Source organism: Carcharodon carcharias, chromosome 21, assembly GCF_017639515.1.
Source record: "Carcharodon carcharias isolate sCarCar2 chromosome 21, sCarCar2.pri, whole genome shotgun sequence".
NCBI classification, from domain to species: domain Eukaryota; kingdom Metazoa; phylum Chordata; class Chondrichthyes; order Lamniformes; family Lamnidae; genus Carcharodon; species Carcharodon carcharias.
In genome coordinates, this window is record NC_054487.1 from 48,791,212 (window position 1) to 48,812,328 (window position 21,117).

Consider the following 21,117-nt stretch of genomic DNA (forward strand, 5'->3'; position numbering starts at 1 on the left):
GGAGGAGCTGTGTTTTTAACATTTGTAATTTCTTCATTTTTGATTTTAAAAATCTTTAGTTCCCTGAGGCAGCTCTGCGCATCCGCAAACTTCCCCCCACCAGCCCAGCAGCACTCAGCCTTGCAGGGCGTGATTCACGCTGGCTAGCCGCTAATTGGCCAGCCAGTGTGAAATCGATGTCGTGGCCCAATCGCGGGCAGTGGTTGGCTTCGCGACAGCTCCCAGACCCGCCCGCCACACCTGCCCAACAACTTGGATTGTTCAGTCAATATTTTTCTGTCTGCTTTTTGAACGCACACTAATCATCACAGCAGAGAGTTTTTAAACCTTTTCAATAATGCCTAAATTGAATAAATCTAATGTGGATTATATAATTTATATTAAAGGTTGAGCCTTTGCAGTGAATAAAGATATTAAATATGTTCTTAAAAATTTGACATAAACCTTAGCAGATGCGATATCTGTACAGTACAATCAATCACAATCAAAACAGTGGCATAGAAAGTTGGCTATGCAGCACCAGCTTCTTGAGAGAAAAACATGCTGAAGGGCCCAATATGGTGTGTGCTGTGCCTGCACTCAGTCTTTGCTGAGTGCAGTATGGGTTAGGGCACTCACCTTAGTCACCTTAAAACACGTATCATGCCCATTGCCTATGCAATTCAAGGGCCCAATGCCTATTTGGGTCTCTCATTTGCCAAATCGGGCCTCTACTGAGCCCAACGTGTGCCATGTATTCTGCAGTTAGATTTCTCAGGTCTACAGTAGTCAAATCAGAGCTCCTTAAAAGGCTGCTGGAGGTTGTGACCAAAAGGGTCTAACTGTAAGGCCAGGTTACAGCAGTGCTCTTCCTAGATCTACATTAAAAATGTAGGCTGTTGCTGATCCCTGTTCACCTTCTCCTGTTTCCCTCACATCCTTCCTGGATTTATCTATTCCCGTGTTTGATGACATGTCCAGCAGATCTCACTTCCTTTCCCCGGAGAGCTGGGTCTTGGGAAATAACTGGCACCACAGCTCACCACTGATATACAAATTCAGGTGCAATCCAATTTCTAGGTCTGTGCCTTAAAACATGGCACTGGATTTTAGCTTGCAGGCAGGCAGGGAGTGGACTGTTTTGAAGTGAAGAAACTTGATAATACTGGTTTAAATATTTTTCTGTAGGTTTCATACTGGAGCCAGTGTTACAGAAGACGAGGCCCTCCGAGTGGGAAGGGCATTCAAGCGGGCATGCTGTGAGCGAACCAGAAGCTTCCCAGTTGGCCGAGAACATGTACTTCTTTGTCACTCAGCAAAGAACAAGGGTACAGCTGCAAGACAGACCCACCAATTGCCTTATTTAAAGAATCAGGCACACAACTTTCAGGTTTACTCCAACCTCTGCTATTGCTAAGTATCTATAAGTACTGTGTTTTCTTTTAAAGGTTTGTGGTGAGTTCCTGGATTTGGCAAAGAGTGTTACACCTTCACGGACCTTGACCACCCACATGACGACATTAAAGGTCTTGTGACATTGCTGCCAGGCCCCTGGAGCCAGACTCCTAGCATCAGCCTCCCTGGTCTCCTGCTCCTACATCCTTCAAAGGGTGGTCCTTGAGGGCCTTGTGCCACTGACCTACTCCCCGCCCCGAAACCTGCAGAAACATGGGGCTGAATTTTGCCGTCGGTGAGCAGGGGGCAGGGCTTGCTTGCCGACGCGTAAAATTACGCGGGATGATATTGGGGGGAACCCCCAAAGTCATCCCACCCCATTTAAATTTCCAGGAAGGCAGGGGCACAGCAAAATCAGCTGCGGCCCCGCTGAACTGTCAAGGGCCAATTGAGATCATTGATAGGATCATTGAAACAATTAAAGGACCAGCCCATCCAACCTTAAGGTTGGCGGGCAGGCCAGGAGCCCCAGCGGGCAATAGAAAAAACATGAAACCTCATCCACCGGCAGGATGAGGTTTCATGTAGGGATTTAAAAAGTTGAATGAAGTTTTAGTGTAAATTATGAACATATCCCATCTCATGTGACATTGTTAAGGAATTTTCTTTCTATTTTTAATGTTTTTAAAAGTGTCAGCAATCTCCCTGACAGCACTTAGCCTCAGGGAGATGTGCGCTCTTTCATGCGCATGTGCAAAAGAGCGCACTCTCACTTTTGGGGAATCCCCCCCCCACCCGCACAGGAGGCGCATAGCGCTTCCCGGTGGATGTCATGCTGGGCGGGCCTTAATTGGCCTGCCCACGTAAAATGGCGGCAGGGCCTGCTTCTCCGGCGGGGATCGGCTCCCTGCCTGCTGGAGATTGGGTTGGGCCCGCCCGCCTGGCAGGCAGAATATTCTGCCCATGGGGTGGAATTTTCTGCTCCCGCTGGCATCAGGAGTTGTGGCGGGCGGGAGGGCAAACTTTGGAGAGAAGACAAAGGTTGGACTGTCATCAGTGGAAAACCAATTCCGAATATTCCCCTTAGCACTTTCATGGTAAGCTATTGGCAGGTCAACTTTCCCACTGATCCATGCCGGGAACCATATTTGCATTCATGAGCATGTCATGAATTCTTGTTAAAAACATGAGTTGCCGGCATAACTAATGTCGTTCAAGGAAGGAAATCTGCTGTCCTTACCTGGTCTGCCTTACATGTGACTCCAGAGCCATAGCAATGTCGTTGACTCTTAAATGCCCTCTGAAATGGCCTAGCAAGCCATTCAGTTGTATCCAACCACTACAAAGTCTAGAAGGAATGGAACCGGATGGACCACTTGGCATTGACTTAGGCATTGGAAATGACAACCGCAACTCAGACCTGTTGACGCTGCAAGGTCCTCCTTACCAACATCTGGGGACTTGTGCCAAAATTGAGAGGGCTGTCCCACAGATTAGTCAAACAACAGCCTGACATAGTTATACTCATGGAATCACGCCTTAGAGATAATGCCCTGGACACCATCATCACCAACCCTGGGTATGTCCTGTCCCATCGGCAGGACAGACCCAGCAGACGTGGCAGCACAGTGCTATAGAGTCAGGAGGGAACTGTCCTGGGAGTCCTCAACATCAACTCTGGACCCCATGAAGTCTCATGGCATCAGGTCAAACATAGGCAAGAAAATCTCCTGCTGATTATCACATACTGCTCCCCATTTTGAACACCACTTGGAGGAGGCACTGAATTTACTCTGGTTGGGGGACTTCAATGTCCATCACCAAGAGTGGCATGACTACTGACCAAGCTGGCCAAGTTCTAAATGACATATCTACTAGACTAAGTCTGTAGCAGGTGGTGAGAGAACCAACGAAAGGGAAAATATACTTGACCTCATCCTCACCAATCTTCCTGCCACAGATGCATCTGTTCATGACAGTATCGGTAGGAGTGACCACCACAAAGTCCTTGTGGAGAAAAAATCCCGTCTTTATATTGAGGATATCCTCAATTGTGCTCTGTGGCACTACTGCTGTGCTAAATGGGATAGATTTCAAACAGATTTAGAAACTCAAGACTGGGCATTCATGAGGCGCTGTGGGCCATCAGCAGCAGCAGAATTGCACTCAAGCACAATCTGTAACCTCATGGTCTGGCATATCCCCCACTCTCCCATTGCTACCAACCCAGGGGATCAACCCTGGTTCAATGAAGAATGCAGGAGGGCATGCCAGGAACAGCACCAGGCATACCTAAAAATGAGGTGTCAACCTGGTGAAGTGACAACTCAGGACAACTTGTGTGCCAAACAGTATAAGCAGCAAGTGATAGACGGAGCTAAACGATCCCACAGCCAACAGATCAGATCTAAACTCTGCAGTCCTGCCACAACCAGTTGTAAATTGTGGTGGCCAATTAAACAACTCAGTGGAGGAGGTGGCTCCACAAATATCCCCATCCTCAATGATGGGGAGCTCAGCTCATCAATGTAAAAGAGAAGGCTGAAGCATTTGCAACAATCTTCAGCTAGAAGTGCCGAGTGGATAATTCATCTCGGCATCCTCTGGAGGTCCCCAGCATCACAGTTGCCATTCTTCAGCCAATTCGATTCACTCCACGTGATATCAAGAAATAGCTGAAGGCATTGGATACTGCAAAGGCAATGGGGCCTGACAATATTCTGGCAATTGTACTGAAGACCTGAGTTCCAGAACTTGCTGCGCCCATAGCCAAGCTATTCTAATACAGCTACAACACTGGCATCTACCCAGCAATGTGGAAAATTACCCAGGTATGTTCTGTATACAAAAAGCAGGACCATCCAACCCAGCCAATTACCGTCCCATCAGTCTACACTTGATCATCAGTAAAGTAATGGAAGTGGTCATCAACAGTGCTACCAAATGGCACTTGCTTAGCAATAACCTGTTCACTGACTCTCAGTTTGGGTTCTGCCAGGGTCATCACTCAGCTCCTGACCTCATTACAGCCTCATTTAAAACATGGTCAAAAGAGCTGAAATTCAGAGGTAAGGTGAGAGGGATTGACCTTGACATCAAGGCCGTATTTGACCGAGTGTGGCATCAAGGAGCCCTAGCAAAGCTGGAGTCAATGGGAATCTGGGGGAAGACTCTCCACTGGTTGGAGTCATATCTAGCACAAAGGAGGATGGCTATAGTTGTTGGAGGTCAATCATTTCAGTTCCAGGACATCAGTGCAGGAGTTCCTCAAGGTAGTGTCCTAGGCCCAACCATCTTCAGCTGCTTCATCAATGATCTTCCTTCCATCATAAGGTCAGAAGTGGGGATGTTTGCACAATGTTCAGCATCATTCACGACTCCTCAGATACAGAAGCAGTCCATGTTCAAATGTAGCAAGACGTGGATAATATCCAGGCTTCGGCTGACACACGGAAAGTAACATTCACGCCACACAAATGCCAGGCAATGACCTCCAATAAAAGAGAATCTAACCATCGCCCCTTGACATCCAATGGCATTACCATTGCTGAATCCACCACTATCAACATCCTGGGGTTACCCTTGACCAGAAACTGAACTAGACTAGACATATAAATACTGTGATTACAACAGCAGGTCAGAGGCTAGGAATTCTGTGGTGAGTAATTCACCTCCTGACACCCCAAGCCTGTACACCATCTAAAGGGTACAAGTTATGGGTGTAATGGAATACTCTCCTGTTGCCTGGATGAGTGCAGCTCCAAAAACACTCTGGAAGCTTGACACCATCCAGGACAAAGCAGTCCACTTAATTGGCCACCCCATCCACAAACATTCACTCCCTTCACCACCGACACACATTGCCAGCAGTGTGTACCATCTACAAGATGCACTGTAGAAACACACCAAGGCTCCATAGGCATCACCTTCCAAACCCATGGCCACTACCATCCAGAAGGACAATGGCAGCAGACAGAATGGACTACCAATACCTTGAAGTTCCCTTCCAAGACACTCACCATCCTGACTTGGAAATATATCGCCATTCCTTTACTGTCGCTGGGTTTAAATCCTGGAACTCCCTGACTAACAGCATTGTGGATGTACTTACACCATATGCACTGCAGTGATTAAAGAAGACAGCTCACCAGCACCTTCTCAAAGACAATTAGGGATGGGCAATAAATGCTGGCCTAGCCAGCGATGCCCACATCCCATGCATGAATAAAAATAATCATGTTCTCCCTCCTAATTACTAGGCACGCCAGCAGGAAATTAGACCAGTCTGAATCGCGATCAGATATAAGCAGTGTGCAGCCTCCCACCCTCAATTCGCTTCTGACTTCAAGGTGAGTGCAACATTCAAAGCCAACCTGCAACTGTGCTGCTCCGAGTCAATCAGTGATGTCAAAGATGCTGTGTAAGGTGAGAATCGTTGGGGGGTGTTTCAGTCTGGGCTGTTCACAGTGTGTCCGGCACCTTCACAATAGGTGCTGTGGGTCTCAGGCTGCTCAGGGTGGGTGCTGCGTGTCTCAAGCATGGAAGATCACAGTGGGTGCTGTGAGTTTCAAGCAGGGCTGCTCATGGTGGCAGCTCCACCTCGCAGGCAGTTCTGCACTCAGTGGGTGCTATGGGTCTCAGGCAGGGCTGCACTCCACCAACAGAGACCAGCATATGGACTATGGTAAGGGGAGTGGGGATGGCTGACAGAGACATGAGGGTAAAGGGAATGGGAGAGGGATGTGGGGCGGTGGGAGGGAAGATGGCAGGCAGAGGGATGATTGGGGGGTGGGGGAGCTGGAACTCGAAATGGAAGAGGTGCATGCAGGCATGGCAGGGGGTGGGTGGGGTTTGTATGGCGTGAGCAGGAGGGGATGCACACAGACTCAAGAGTATGGAAGGGGGCATTAGTGTAGCACGAGGGAAGGATTGCATGCACACCCATGGCTGTGGGAATGGCGGGGGTGAGGCTTGTACAAGAGGGAAGGGTTACACAGAGACTTGGGGAGGTTGGAGTGGGGTGGCGTTGGGAAGGGTGTTGTGGTCAGTCCTGAAGGAAAGGGGAGGTGGGGGCTGAGTGACAGACAGTCACAGTCCTGGAACTGAGGTCAAAAGGTTGGGTTGAGAAATTAAAGGCATGTGGTCTGGGAGGCCATCTTCTGCCAGTGCCCCTGGAAGTCACTGCCGCACTCAATTATTTTGCAACTAGAAGATGATACCTAAGGAGCCTTGGTGTGTTTCTACAGTGCATCTTATAGATGGTACACACTGCTGGCACTGTGCGTCGGTGGTGAAGGGAGTGAATGTTTGTGGACGGGGTGGCCAGTTAAGTGGACTGCTTTGTTCTGGATGATGTCAAGCTTCCTGATTGTTTTTGGAGCTGCACTCATCCAGGCAACTGGAGAATATTCCATCACACCCATAACTTGTACCCTTTAGATGGTGGACAGGCATTGGAGTGTCTGGAGGTGAATTACTCACCACATAATCCTTGAGAAGGTGCTGGTGAGCTGTCTTCTTTTACCACTACAGTACATATGGTGTAAGTACATCTACAATGCTGTTAGTCAGGGAGTTCCAGGATTTTAACCCAGTGACAGTAAGGGAATGGCAATATATTTCCAAGTCAGGATGGTGAGTGGCTTGGAGGGGCACTTCAAGGGATCCACAGGGGACCTATACAGCATCTTTTAATCCTCAACACATAAACATATAAAGGAGGTGATGGATGCCCTCTACAGTAAGGCTCATCATTATATAAATTTCACAATAGATTAAACTAGCCAAGCTGCTGGATTTCTGGAATTTGCGGAGGGCTCAGGCTTCCCTAGAGTGCAGGGTACAATCGATTGCACACATGTCACTTTAAGAGCTCTCTGTCAGCAGCCCCTGTTCTTCATTAACAGGAAAGAGTTCCACTCCATTAACATTCAGCTGATCTGTGATCATCAGAAGTAGATCATGCATATTTTTTGCCAGGTACTCTGGGAGTTCTCACGACTCCTGCATCCTGAGTCACTCCCAGGTGCCACAGATGTTCGAAGGTCTATGGCGCTTACAGGGTTGGCTGCTGCGTGACAAGGGGTATCTGCTGAAGAGATGGCTAGTGACACATGTGCGTCATCCTCAAAGTGCCTTGGAGGAGAGGTACAACACAGCGCACTCTGTGACAAGATCCATCGTTGAGCAAACCATTGGCAGCTTGAGGATGGCTTCTGATGTTTGCACCGCTCAAGTGGGGCTCTGCAATATCTCCACAGGGAGTATCCTGCATCATCATGCTCTGTTGCGCCCTGCACAATTTGGCACTTCAAAGAGGAGATCACTTGGCACAGGGAGACATGGAGGAGGCTAAGAACTCCTCAGATGATGAAGACCTGGAAGGGCAGGAACCTGAAGAAGGTAATGATGGTCAGCTTCCAAGTGAGGATGCCCTCACAGCGGCATGACGCAGAAGACTTGCCCTTGACACACTGATAGCCACAAGGTTTCGGGGGGTAAGGTCCAGGCAAGGGTACCCAAGTGCTTTTCTCCTGTCCTTTACAAGCAGTGACATTGCATGCAAGGTCAGCATTTAGCCTTGGACCTGCAACTCTCAAGGTTGGAAAGGTCAGCAGCCAAATCTGTATATAGCTGCTGTGAGAAGTGAAAGACAGCAAAGCAGCACAAACCCTGCATCAGTTGCACATGATGCAGTCATCGCCACCTGAAGGAGACACTTTGTGCGGCTGCAGAGAATCACACATGGTTGTTGAAACCATAATGGGTGCAGGTCATGTGCTTTCCCACTCACAATGAAGACAGCTCAGCGTTGATGAAACAACATAACTTTTAACCTTTCAAGGCACATGAGCACACATAATTCTATGGTGTGTTGCACGGCCTAAATGTTCAAAACTCAATGTGCAGTCACTTTCAAGAAAGAACTTGACACACCTCCCTTACATTACACAAGGGTCGAGTGACTAACATGAGACTGCTAAACATCAGATGAATCTGAGGCTCACAAAAGGAGGCAATCACGGAAATGGGAGCTTGGGCCACCCTCTCAATAAGAGGGAACTTGGTGTGCATGCACAATGCATTCAAATGATGAGACCATTGTCATAAACAGGAAATACTTTTACTAAGGTGCATGGTATCTACAGTGAGTGAACATCCATGCCATCATTGTGATCTCAGAATTCCTTAGTCTTTCTAACCCTACTGCTACATCTAGGTGCACCCCGAAATCTGCAACAGAGGTGGAGGCAGCCTGCTGACTGCTAAGCCTTATAGTCTTTGTTGACATTGGCGGGCATAATCTGGTGGCCTGAGGCATGGAGGGCCCCAGCCTGCTTTGGGTCTCCTTCTGTGAGGCAGGTGCACTCTCCTAGGCCTGTGGAGCTGGAGCTAATGGGGCCACAGGTAGTGGGGATTGGGATCGGCTGGACACACTTAGAGTCGCCTAGGTGGATGGCCCGGTGTCCTGCTGATGGTTTTCCTCCATTTGGGTGTCCGTTGGCCCCTGTCTGACTCCTTGAGGAGAAGGGGCACCTGAATTGAAGTCAAGGTGCCCCGTGCCCCTCTTGCCTAGCCATTGATGAATCCCACCTATGCCTATAGTGAAGGAATGCAGGTCTGAATGTAAATCCGGCAGAACCTGCTGGACCAAGGTCTCCAATGTGGCTACCACCCTTCCCATTGTTAACTTAAAGCACTAGCATGTTAGTGCCATGTCATCAGACATCATTAGATGTATACTCAGCGTCCTCCTCTGAGGTGACCTGGGGGCTGGGGCACATGGTCAAGTTGGACGCCTGTTTCGGCCTGCTGATGCCTATAAGAGAAACAAGATAGATTTAGGGTGGAATTTTCCGTGCTTATTGGCAATGGGTGTGTTTGGCGGCATGAGTAGACAATATGGCAAGAAGACCAAAAATTGGTTTTACGACGTTGTAAAACTAGTTTGCAATTGTCCGCCCTGCATGTTAATGGCAGGCCACATTTCCCGCTGTCGGATGTTGGGAACTTCATTGTAATACATCTGCATATCATTATAAGCCCAGGTCACCGGAATCACCCTCCCCGTGCTGGATTATCTGAGCACGTTGGTGTGGTTGGACGTTGGTGTGTTTCACAACTGTACATAAGCGACGTATACTTGGTGGGCTGCACTTTTCTTGGGACTTTGAGGTTTGTTTGCCTACCTTGCTTTGAGCAGCTCTCACAATCATCAGCGCCAGGATTCACAGGCAGCAGCACATCACTTTTAGGAGGACTCAAAGCCAGGTCTTTATCTACCTGACTAGCCATAAGGTGGGGGTAACGTTTCAACAGCTGCAGGGCTAGGGCTTGTTTGGGGAAGGGGGTGAAGTGGCCTCAGACAAGGGAAGAGACTGCAGTGTGAGGGCTGTTCTGGGGAAGGCAGGTATCCCAGGATGTGTGAGGTGCACAAGTTGATCTGTGCAAGTGGCCTCAAGATGGTGAGGGCTAAGGAGGCAGTCTGTAGAGGAGATGAGGCCAGTTTGAGATGTGAGGGTGTGTGTGAGAGTGAGTGGCGATGTCCCTTGAGCAGTGAGTGGGATGCCAGTGAATGTGTGATGGCCTTATGAGTATGTGAATTTAGAGTGATGAGATAGTTGCCTTACCCTGGTGGCTCGGATGAGATCATTCATCCTCTTTCTGCATTGGATGGCCAACCTCTGCTGTGCAGCATTGGCACTGGTCAGCACTGCCATTGCCCACCAAGCCTACCAAGGTGAGATTGCTGGACCTCCTGTAGCCAGAGTGGGGGCAGAGGGTATCACAGTGGGCCTCCACGGCGTCCAAACGGCATTCCAGGATATGTCACTGAATCAGGGGGCTGCAGTCTTCTTGCTTTTTGGGGCCATGTCTTCTGTACAGCAGTCTTGGGCTGGAAGCACTGAGCAGTGTGCGCATGACTACACTCTAAATATGGCACTTGACGTGAGGAAGCAGCGAGGTGACGGTGTGGCGGGCAAATGAGAGCCCGCCCACCATCAAAAAAGCATGTTTCCCGGGAATGCATGATTGATGAGGCAGGATTAGGATGATATGGCGTGAAAAGCCGCCATTGTGGCCAGTGGGTAAAATGTTCTTCTTCCCACCCGCTACCGCGCTTAGTGCAAATCTGGGACAAATCCGCCCTTAGTTTACGAGCAGGCTGAATACAACATTGCATGTCACTCATCATGAATGTCAGGATGTGATAACTCATGGAGAGCTCACCCGTACTGGCTTGCTGGGAGAGTCCGCAATTGCCATTGCTACAGGAGTGATCCCTGAACTCCCCTGCCAATGCGAAGGCATCCTCCTCGAACTTAATTAGCTTCCGGATATTGACTGCCCCTCCTGTGTCCTGGGATCTCTCCCACCTGTTGTGGACAAGCTTGGCCTGCATGAAGACAAATTGATGGAATGTGATGAAAAGGGATATAGCAGAGGTTGAGAAGCATGCAAGCCTGTTGTGTGTGCTGAGCACCCCCTCAGTAAGGACTGAAGATGCTGTTTGTGCAGCATGATAGAAGAAATGGTGGCGATGTTAAAGTGTCCATTAGACATTCAATGCTGATGTCTATTGTGCGAGATCCCTGAGGAGTGTAACCCTTTGAGTAAATGATGAGAGTGTGAGATGGGATTAAGCAGAAGTTTGACTCACCCTGGTGGAGCAGATGAGATCATTCATCTTCTTCCTGCACAGTACGGCATTTCGCAGGTGGGTGCCCGAAACACAGGTTTCCTTTGCAACTGCCTTCCAAGTCACAGAGGTGAGGTTGACGGACCACCTGGAACCACCCCTTGGAAAAATACGTCTTGGTGTTGGTGGACACCTCAGATTAAGGACTTGTAGCTGAAGTTTGCGGCTACATTCTTCTTTGTCCTGGGGGCCATCTCATGCTCGCTCAAGAACACAGCTGGGCTGGGGAGAGGGAATGTGTGTTTTCAGGTGGTATTTAAACATGGCGCCAGGACTTTCAACCCCATTAGGTGACAGCAAGGTGGACGAACCACCTTCAGCCACCTCACCAAGCAAATCGGAGAGCTGCTTATCAAAGCATAATTAATGATCTTCCAAGTGTAAAATTGGGCGTGATAATCTGCCCTGCTGCCCAGCGGGAAACATGCCACTTATCCTGCCCGCCACCACACAGAACGGAAAATTCCACCCATGGTCTCTCTCTCCCCCTGTCCACATTCAATGCTAAGTCCTCCAGCTCCATGTTCAGGAGCCTAAGAACTCTCTCTTTCCTGGTGCCCTATTTGTACAGCTCCTCCATCAGTACAGGTTGCAAGCAACAGCTCTCTTCCACTGACTGCAGCTTCTTTATAAGAGGAGCAAGCTGGCTGCACCATATGATAGCAGTGCACGCTGCTCAGCCCACTGCTGAGTGCTCTGGCAACCAGCAGCATGCATCCCGCTTGGGCCAATAATGCAATAATTTAAAGGAGGAGACAACACCAAGTTTGCATGCTGCATACCTCCACAACAACAGGCATGTGTAGGTCACAAACCATAACCCCCGTGCCTGAAAATGAGCCATAAACAACTTTGAACCCAATGACTCTAACCCTAAGCATCGCCAGTACTGAAATCTTTAACATCATCAGAGTGCCAGAATCAGGAAGGCTGCCAATTATGATTCAACATAACAAAAACCATCATGATGATATTGAGAAAGGCTATTTGGGCCAGGAGATTGAACAAGATGGTTTTCTGACAAACTGTTTTCAGGATATTTGAATCTTTTCAGATAAGTGCAGTTCTAAGCTTTTATTCTTAAAAATCTATGTTAATGATATTGAAAGTACCTACTTCTCAAGGTTTTTTTTATTTAGTAATTAAGGTCTATCATCAATAGTAAAATCTTACAGTCAAGTATTAAAATACAGTTACACTTTGGCCAGCAAATTCTAATATTATAAAGCTCCCAATATTACAAAAATATTAGCCACGTCACAGTTAAAACTCCATTATGGTCCGAGAAGCTCAGACAACCTTCTCACCTCATAAAAAGAACTATTTTGTCAGTTCCTGGGGGTTTACAATAACAAGCTCTGCTGCATAGTGGCTGCCTGTAATTACTATTTTGACATGAGTTTGATGGGTTATAAAACATGTCTCCAAACCACTCTCAGTGAAGACCTGGCACCACAAATTGGAAGCTGCTAGTTTATGATGACCAATGGTATATTCACTGTACTGGTGCCATTTCAATCATCATCACACACAACATGTGGTTTTGGTTTCAATTTATGAAAAGGAGTAGAATTTGTGTACATTATATTTCACCACAGTGACAGACTGTGTTTCATTTGGTGCTGTTCAAATTCAGTAAAAGTTGTTGCAATCAAATCTAGCTTCATTCAGTTTATTTCAACAAAAAAATCTCAGGAAAAATGTAACAATTCAGTTAAATAAAATTTGTGGTTAAGCTCCTTTATTATAAGCTCTGTTATCACAGAGCTTTCTTTGTGAGAAAATCCTTCCTTAACTCTGAACATCAGTTTGAAGAGTTTAGGCTTTGGTCACATGATAACTTGTTGGTCTAGGTGACTTTGTCGTGATTAAATTTTACAGCATAAAGGTTTAAGATTTTATGAGATATGTTTCACCGGGGGTTCTTTTCTTAAACTGTTTTCTCCCTGTCTATGCTGCAAGTCATGACTTATGTGGGCAACAGTTCCATGGGTGGCAGCAATTCTCCGGTACCTCTCTCAAATTATTGTTCTTTGTGCCAGCCTAGACAGCAAGAGGGGAAATGTTACATACCTGATCCGTAGGGAACAGGTTGGTCGGCAAATTGTTGGGAGCCTGCAATTCAGGATTCTCCCACATGATTTGGAATTTTAACTCCACAGCTTGTCCATGGCGTCACTAATTGATTTCCTGCCCAAATCCCAGCCTGACTGACAAGCTGGGCTTCCAGTTGGACAGTGAGCTGGTTGGTGAAAGCTGCAAGAGCGGGTAAGTCCATGCCAGTGGGGAGGGTGTAGGGAGGATAGGGAAGGGGTGGTGGAGGAGGAGAGAGGTTCAGTTGGAGAGTAAAGGGAGTTGACTGGGGAGAGTTGGAAGAGGGGGGTGTCATTTGGTTGAGTGAGGAGGAGTCCATGGGGGCAGGGGAGGTCAATCGGGGAGTGGAGAAGAGAGGGTTGCTGGGTGGGGGTAGGGTCGATCAGGGGTGGCTGTCAATCCAAGTGGGAAGGTTGGGTGCCTAAGTCAGGGGACTGCAGACCTAAGGTGGTGGTGTGGGGGGGGGGATCGAGGGTCTCGGTGTCAGGGGAATCTCAATCTACAAATTTTTGTTTGCTGACATGATCTACTAGCCTCACCCATTGGGAAAATCCAATTGCTGGCGTCTGGGAATGAATTTACACTGCCAGATTATTGTCAGTACAAGGTGGTTTCACTTTGCACTAATACAAATCATGCAAAGTTATAAATTCTGTGTCAAGAGTTGAAATAATAACTGAAGTGAAGCAGGGTGAGAATCCCTATTCTAGGCAGTCTCACTTCACTTTACAGAGGCATCAGGTTGGGCTCTAACTCTGTGTTTAAGCTGCAATTACACTATAACGGCAACATTGGTGCAAGGTGATGCAAGAGTTCAAGGGAAAATTAAGTTCACTTTAATCATGTAATTTTGGCACGTTATTTCTTACTCACTAATGGCTTGTAAAACAACCATATCATCATTTATCACATCTTTCTAACTTTTGTAAAAAAATGGGAGAATTCTAACTGTTGATCTCTACATCAGGTAATAAACATGAAACATTTAGATTCCCTGATGACTTTGTTAAGTTAATGTGCCATGTGATGCGAAACTGAACGCAATGAAATTCTCAAAATAAGATCAATAGTTGGTTGACCAATCTTAGCAGGTCAAAAGTGGGGTAGATGCAATTGAACCTTATATTTTCGAGTTATAGGTAATGTTACAATGCAGTTGCTTTCCTGACTTGATCACTATTCAGATATTGTCAGAAATCACACTTGTGGAAGCTGGAATAAGACAGGACATGGGGGGGTCTTTTGAAACCCCTGTTTAGCATGTCAGGATAAGGTCTATGGCTGTCCTTGCAAAGTCCAATATGGGTTGCCAACTTAAGGTGAGGAGGAACAGAAAACTGAAGGAATAAACTGAAAAAACTAGCATACACCCAGTAAACTCCAATGACTTTTTATCTTTTCAACGTTAAACTCAAATTAGTGCACTTAGAAATGTTTCTAACTACCTCATTTCTGCCAACACTGGTATTTGTATCCGTTTTACACTAATTGCTTAATAATTATTGTAATCAAATGCAAGTGAATGTTGAAAAGAACAGAAAAAACGCTACGGGACAATCATTGTGAAAAAGTCTTTATATTGTTATGTTGACAAAATTAATGATGATTGAAATATGTTTACTTCCATTATATTACACATCTGAGAACAGTTAATATTCACTACAATGCAATAGAGTCCACAGCATTACTCAATCTGATTAGATTAGTGCAAAATGTGGCCTTACATATTTGTAGGCTATAAATATGATTTAATGAAATTTGATAATAATAATTATTAAACAATTAGTTTAAAACTGGTACAAATACCAGTGTTGTCAGGAATAGGGTACTAACTAAGAAACATCTCTAAAAGCAATAATTTTAGGCTTTAACATTGAAAAGGTTAAAAAAAATTACTGCAGCATAATGAGTGTATTTACTGATATTGATTTTTGCCACATGTTAAGGGTGCAGGCACATGTATGACACAGTAAACAATTTCACTTTACTTAACCTGGTGGAATTATACTCCTCGGCAGTCTGTGGCTCTTTTATTTTCTCCACATAAATGCATGTTTAAATGCTTCAAGTTTCAGAGGAGACCTGAGTGTAAATTGCATGTGGCCAAATCTGCTTCAATCTATTTAGTGACGTGAGTCTACCAACCTGAAATTAGTAAGTGGAAAGGACACTTCATAATGTGCATAAGGATGTGCAATGGGTTTAGGTAATTTTCCAACCTCTTCTGTTATATTAAAGAACTGTAGAGTTCAGGCTAAATTCTATAATGCTAATCAGCGTGCACAAAAATGACCCAAAAATCTCGGTATTAGTGAGGCTCATAAACTCTTCATTGGCAGTTCCCATTATATCATCAGCATTTACCATTAAAAATATATTCCAAAAGCGAACAGAAAATGTACCAGCTTAGGGTCTGCTGGAATTTTTCTAGTGCCTGAGTCAGAAGACCAGTAGGTTGAAGCCCTGAATTGTATGACTTGAGCGTACATGTAGGCTGAAAGTTCAGTGTAGTATTGAGGAGTACTAATTGTTGGAGATAAAATGTTTAACTGTGGATACACATACAGTTGGATATCAATGATCTCATGGCAGTACAAGAAGAGCAAATGGTTCACCTGTTGTCCTGATCATAATTCTTTCCTCAAACACCATAAACAAAATATTGATTAACTGCCCACTCAGCTCTTGTATTGGTTCTTGAAGATGTCACTGTATGTATTGCTGATCCATATCTTGACACTAACTTTATTTTCAGTCTCAAAGCTTTCTTGTGTCTGCCTTACATTTGCTTGTGGGACTTGGCTGCCATGCTTGCTGACATAACAGAAGTCACTGCACTTCAAAATTAAGTTGTGAAGTGTGCTGAAAAACAGAGAAGGTGGTTAAAGTTAATCACAATATTTTGCAACTGTGTGAGTTTTAAATGATGTGGACATGTAAGGCAGACACAAGAAAGCTTTGAGATTGAAAATAAAGTTAGTGTCAAGATATGGATCAGCAATACATACAGTGATGGCTTCAAAAACCAATACAAGATTGCAGCTTTCCTCTGTTTGGGAAATATACAAATAAGTACCTACAGTATTTGTTGACAATATTGGTTTCATTGGTTCAAAAACTAATTTTCAGCCACAGATTATTGACCTCAGCAGCAAACATACATTCCCACTAACTCCACACACACTGACTAACAGGTTAACACTTTACCATTAAATGCTTTATATAATGCATTCTAAACCAACAAGTCCTTGAAATATTTTCCGACGTTGTGTGTCATTACGCAAGAATTATTTGAGTTAGTTTGACAGGTATGATGTAATGATGGAGATACAATAGGCTGAATTTTACCAGCCCTTTGGGCACAGGTTGGAAGGCACTGAAATAAGGATTTTTCACTTAATGACTAGGGAACATATCTTTTGACTTTATTAGGAATAACAAAATAAGACCTGACATGTTTTGTGATGTATGGACTCAAGGGCATAATGAAGAAGGAAAAACAAGTCAGCAAATAGCAAAATGGTGTAACTCACCTTGTCGATGGACTGATTCATGATAAAAATCGTAATTGGTGTTGAGTTTCATGAGCTCTCACTACTTGCTTATAAGTGAAATTGGAGTACAGCATAGTTTTATGTGTTCAGTCCCAGCTGAATGAAGATTGGGATCTGGTTGCAGCAGACAGACAGCAACAATCTATCAACAGCAAATTCATTTACAAATGAAGTTCTGTGCATTTTCCCCTCCCTGTTCTGATCTGTCCGGCTAAAATAACTGATCAGGAATGGCCTTATTAGGATAAAAAAGTGTCATGCCTCAACTTTCTACCTTACTATCAACTCATGCTGCTGACGAGCAGTAATGCGAAAAAGGTAGCCAAATGTGTTAGTCTGTTCCTGTTGATGCACAGCCTCTCCATCAGCAGGTCCTCAGCTGTGCCTCCTTACAATGACACACATAAACTGATTCCTCACAGCCCCAGGCTAAAGCTGCAGAGAAATTCGGAGGAGATTTGGCCCCCAGGTATGCAGGGTGCAGGTTCACTGGCACGCTCATTGTGCACGCTCTGGCACTCATAAACCAAACACCCAGCTATGGGCAAATAGCTGCACTGCTCTGTGAATATCTCTGGAGAACTGAAGGTGAAGGGAGTACATCCTAACAAAAAATCTGGAGTGGAGCCCAAAGGTGGACTGATAATATGTCATCTTTCTGGAAATTCCTGCAACCAAGCCGGTGCCAAACATAGTGCTTTGCATTCCTTTGGACTGAATCAAGGAGGTGGAGAGGGGAGTCCTGATGTTTGGGCAGCTCATGGTCTCCATAAATTTTGCCCAGGCTTGCGCCCTGGAAAGAACAGTCCAGTTTTGCTGCAGAGTGATAACACAACATGGGAGACAGCAGGTATGAGTGTTAAACATAACTCAATGGGCCTAGAGAACGGGTGCTATGGGCTGTCTTCGAAAGTGGGAGGAGCATCGTGTTCCACAGGTCAGCCACTGCCCACCACAAGTTGGGTAGCCCCCCCCCCTTGTAAGGTGCTGTCCTGCCATGGTCCATCTGCTTCAATGTGTGGTTGGAGCTTAGAGTCTCTGCTCAACAAGTGGATGGATCTATTGCACCAGGCAAACAAGCAAAACAAACAAAAAGAAAGAAGATGCCAACTCTTTGATTGCCAAGCTGGAACAGCAAGACCATGTATGGAATTGACAGATGACTTGCAACTGGTTGATAACAGGTGCAGGACAACTGTGATCAACATGGAACTCGATAGGCTGAACATCAACATAGCGTCCATACAAGAGGCCAGATTCCCTGACAGCGGATTGCTGAAAGAAAAACATTCACCTAGCAGAAGAGTTCAGAGGAAACATGTGAGCAAAGTGTAGACTTTGTTGTAAGGAATTACTATTTTTAATAATAGAACACCCCCAAAAATGGTTCAGAACGTGTTCTCTCCATCCACCTCTCAACTCACAAGGCCAGCTAATCTCATGAGTATCTATGCTCCAACACTGTGCCCACTTCAGTGGCAAAAGATCAGTTTTATGAGGAGCTTGACACTGCTTTCAGCAGAACCCTTAAGTCAGAACATTTTATGTACTGGGGCGATTTCAATGCAAGAGTGGGTGCAGACCATGAGGCATGGCCCTCCTGCCTCAGATATCATGGCCTAGGAAAAATAAGTGTGAATGGACCTATTCTTTTCTTTGCTGATGTCATATGCCTTCAGGTTATCTGCAGAGGGTGTCTACTTACATATCAAACTGGCAGAAAGATGTTCAGCCTTACTCACCTCAGATCCAATACAAAAGTACATCAAATCCTCCTCAGAGAACTGTTCTGCACAGATGATGCCGCACTAACATTCCATACTGAGGAATACCTGCTGGGGCAAATGAATAGACTCACTTGTCAGCATCAGGAAGACAAATGCCATGGTTCAGGAAGTGCCATATGGCCATTTATCAGGATTGACAATGTGATGCTGGATGTTGTTCATAGCTTTGCATATATAGGCTCTACAATCACCAGCAATCCGTCACTTGATGCTGAAGTCAACACACAATGCAAAAGTTGCAGCTGTTATGTTCAAGCTGAGTGAAAGAATGTGGAACAACAGCAATCCAACTGAGAACACCAAAATGCAAGTCTACCAAGCCTGTGTCCTCAGCGTACTCCTCTACAGTGATAAGACCTGGACAACATATGCTAGGCAGGAGAAAAGGCTGAGCAATTTCCACTTTCACTGTCTCAGACGCATCCTTGAATCTCTTGGCAGGACAAGGTCGCCAATTTAGAGGTCCTGGAGCATGCTAATTCCATCAGCATACCGTAATTGCTAAACCAATGACATTTGCACTGGCTCTGCCATGTTCATCAGATGGATGAATCCATATAACCAAAGACCTTCTGTAGGTTGAACTGGCTACTGAGTCATGACCTCTTGGGTATCCGTACCTCCACTATAAGGACACCTGCAAGTGAAATATGATGATGGTGAGCATTGGTACAGACAACTGGGAGACAGTTGTTCATGGTCGTGACCTCTGGAGGATGATTGTTTGGAGGGGCATTGGAAGAGGCAGGCAGAAACAAAAAGCTCAGCTGGTGAAGAATAGAGTCCAGAGAAAATCTAGGGCAGCAAATCATTCACCTTCTCAGCCACTGTTTTCTTTTGCAGCAAATGCAACAAAGATTGCCATGGCAGGCTGGAGCTCCTGGGTGACAATAGGTGATGCTCAATACAGAGTTGACCACCATGGCACAAACCGTGGTTCACAAGATGGGAGGCTGACAGCACTGGGGACCTTGGTGCAGGAGGTGGAAAGGAGGAGAAGTACCCCATATCTACACGAGACCAGACACGTGCTCAGGAAGCAGGGGGAGCAGATAACTACGAAGGTCATTGACAAGAGTCAAGCCCCAAGAACCTAGATGCAGTGCTGAAAAATGTTCAATGACCTCATACAAGTTGTAAAAGCCAATGAATGCATCTCCAAATGCCAGACCCTTCCAACAACACCACTGGTCTCACATACTGCTCAATGCACCACATCACCATTTCTCATTTACTCACAGTCTCCATCAGTCATAACTCATGCCTAACCTTCATAGTTTCACCTCACCCTCACACATTTAGCACTGCTGATAGCCACACATCCACATCTCACAGCTATTTTAGCACACAATGCCAGCTACTCAACCAAGATAGCCATATCTGGCAAGCAGATTGCATGGCACTCACTGACACACTTCCTTTTCTCTTGCAGGACAAGGTGACACACAGCCAGAGAGTGAACCAGAGGGGAACAGGCATGCCTGCAAATCCTAACCCCCATGTAGGCGAAAATATTGGCCATTATTGGGATGTCCACTGCTGAGGTTGTGGCTAGTGGCAGGGCTGAAATTATCAAACTTGACAATACCCTCATCCTTCTTCGCACATACCACTTCCCCCTCAAGCCAAAGTTTATTTTGATTTACAAGCTGCAGATGGGACATGCATCTCTTACTTTTCACTTTCCCTTCACTGCAACATTACTCTTGTGGCTTTGTCCTTTCAGGTACACAAGTGCAACCTGGCCAGGCAGCGAACACATTGAAGATGAAGGCACACCTTCACTTTATTGCACTCTCACAGCCACCTGTTTAGGTACTGACACCGTGCATAATTTGCACAGGTTGAGACACTGGGTGTGATTGGCCTACAGCTGGGGCAAGGGGCAACAAGAGCTGGTGCCAGCTTGTTGGAAAAACAAGTACGGTGCTACAAGTCCAGACTACTGTCATGCAAGCTCAGATTGCTGGCATCATGGCTGTGGATTTCAAAGTGAAAAGGGGCTTGTAGAATATCACAACAGTCCAGCAACCTGTCCTCCAACAGATTACTAGGATTGCTGAGGTGCTGCCACTACAGAGGTGGCAGTGGCTCCTTGGAGCTGCTGTCCTCTTTTAAGAATACAGCATTGATCCTTTCACTCCACCAGCACTCTTAACTGTTGTTGCCTCTCAAGGCAGACTGCTGCCACCCATTAAGATAGGGCAGTCTGCAGCTTGGTTGCCCAGAGCTAATTGAAGTCATCCTCCAAGGTCATCTAGTTCCTCCAGTGAAAAGCAGCAGCTTTCCAGTAGCCATGTTGCAGCTACTTTGGTCACACTACCGCACTGCCACATTAGTGCACTGCTGAGGAGCACTAGTACAAGCAAAGATACTCAGGAGACAGGCACAGAAGAAGCAACACAAGTCATTAATTGGCTTGTATATGCACTGTGGCATGTTTTCATTTATAAATTCGGATTGGAATATTTATTTTGTGGTGGCTTTTATTTTTGCACTGTGGCCAAGCAGGCACTTTTAGATGAGTTAATCATAGACAACCCAGGCAGAATGAGCCTCTCACGATTATCTCCTTCCCTATTTTTCCTTCTCCTCCTTCCCGTGGTCT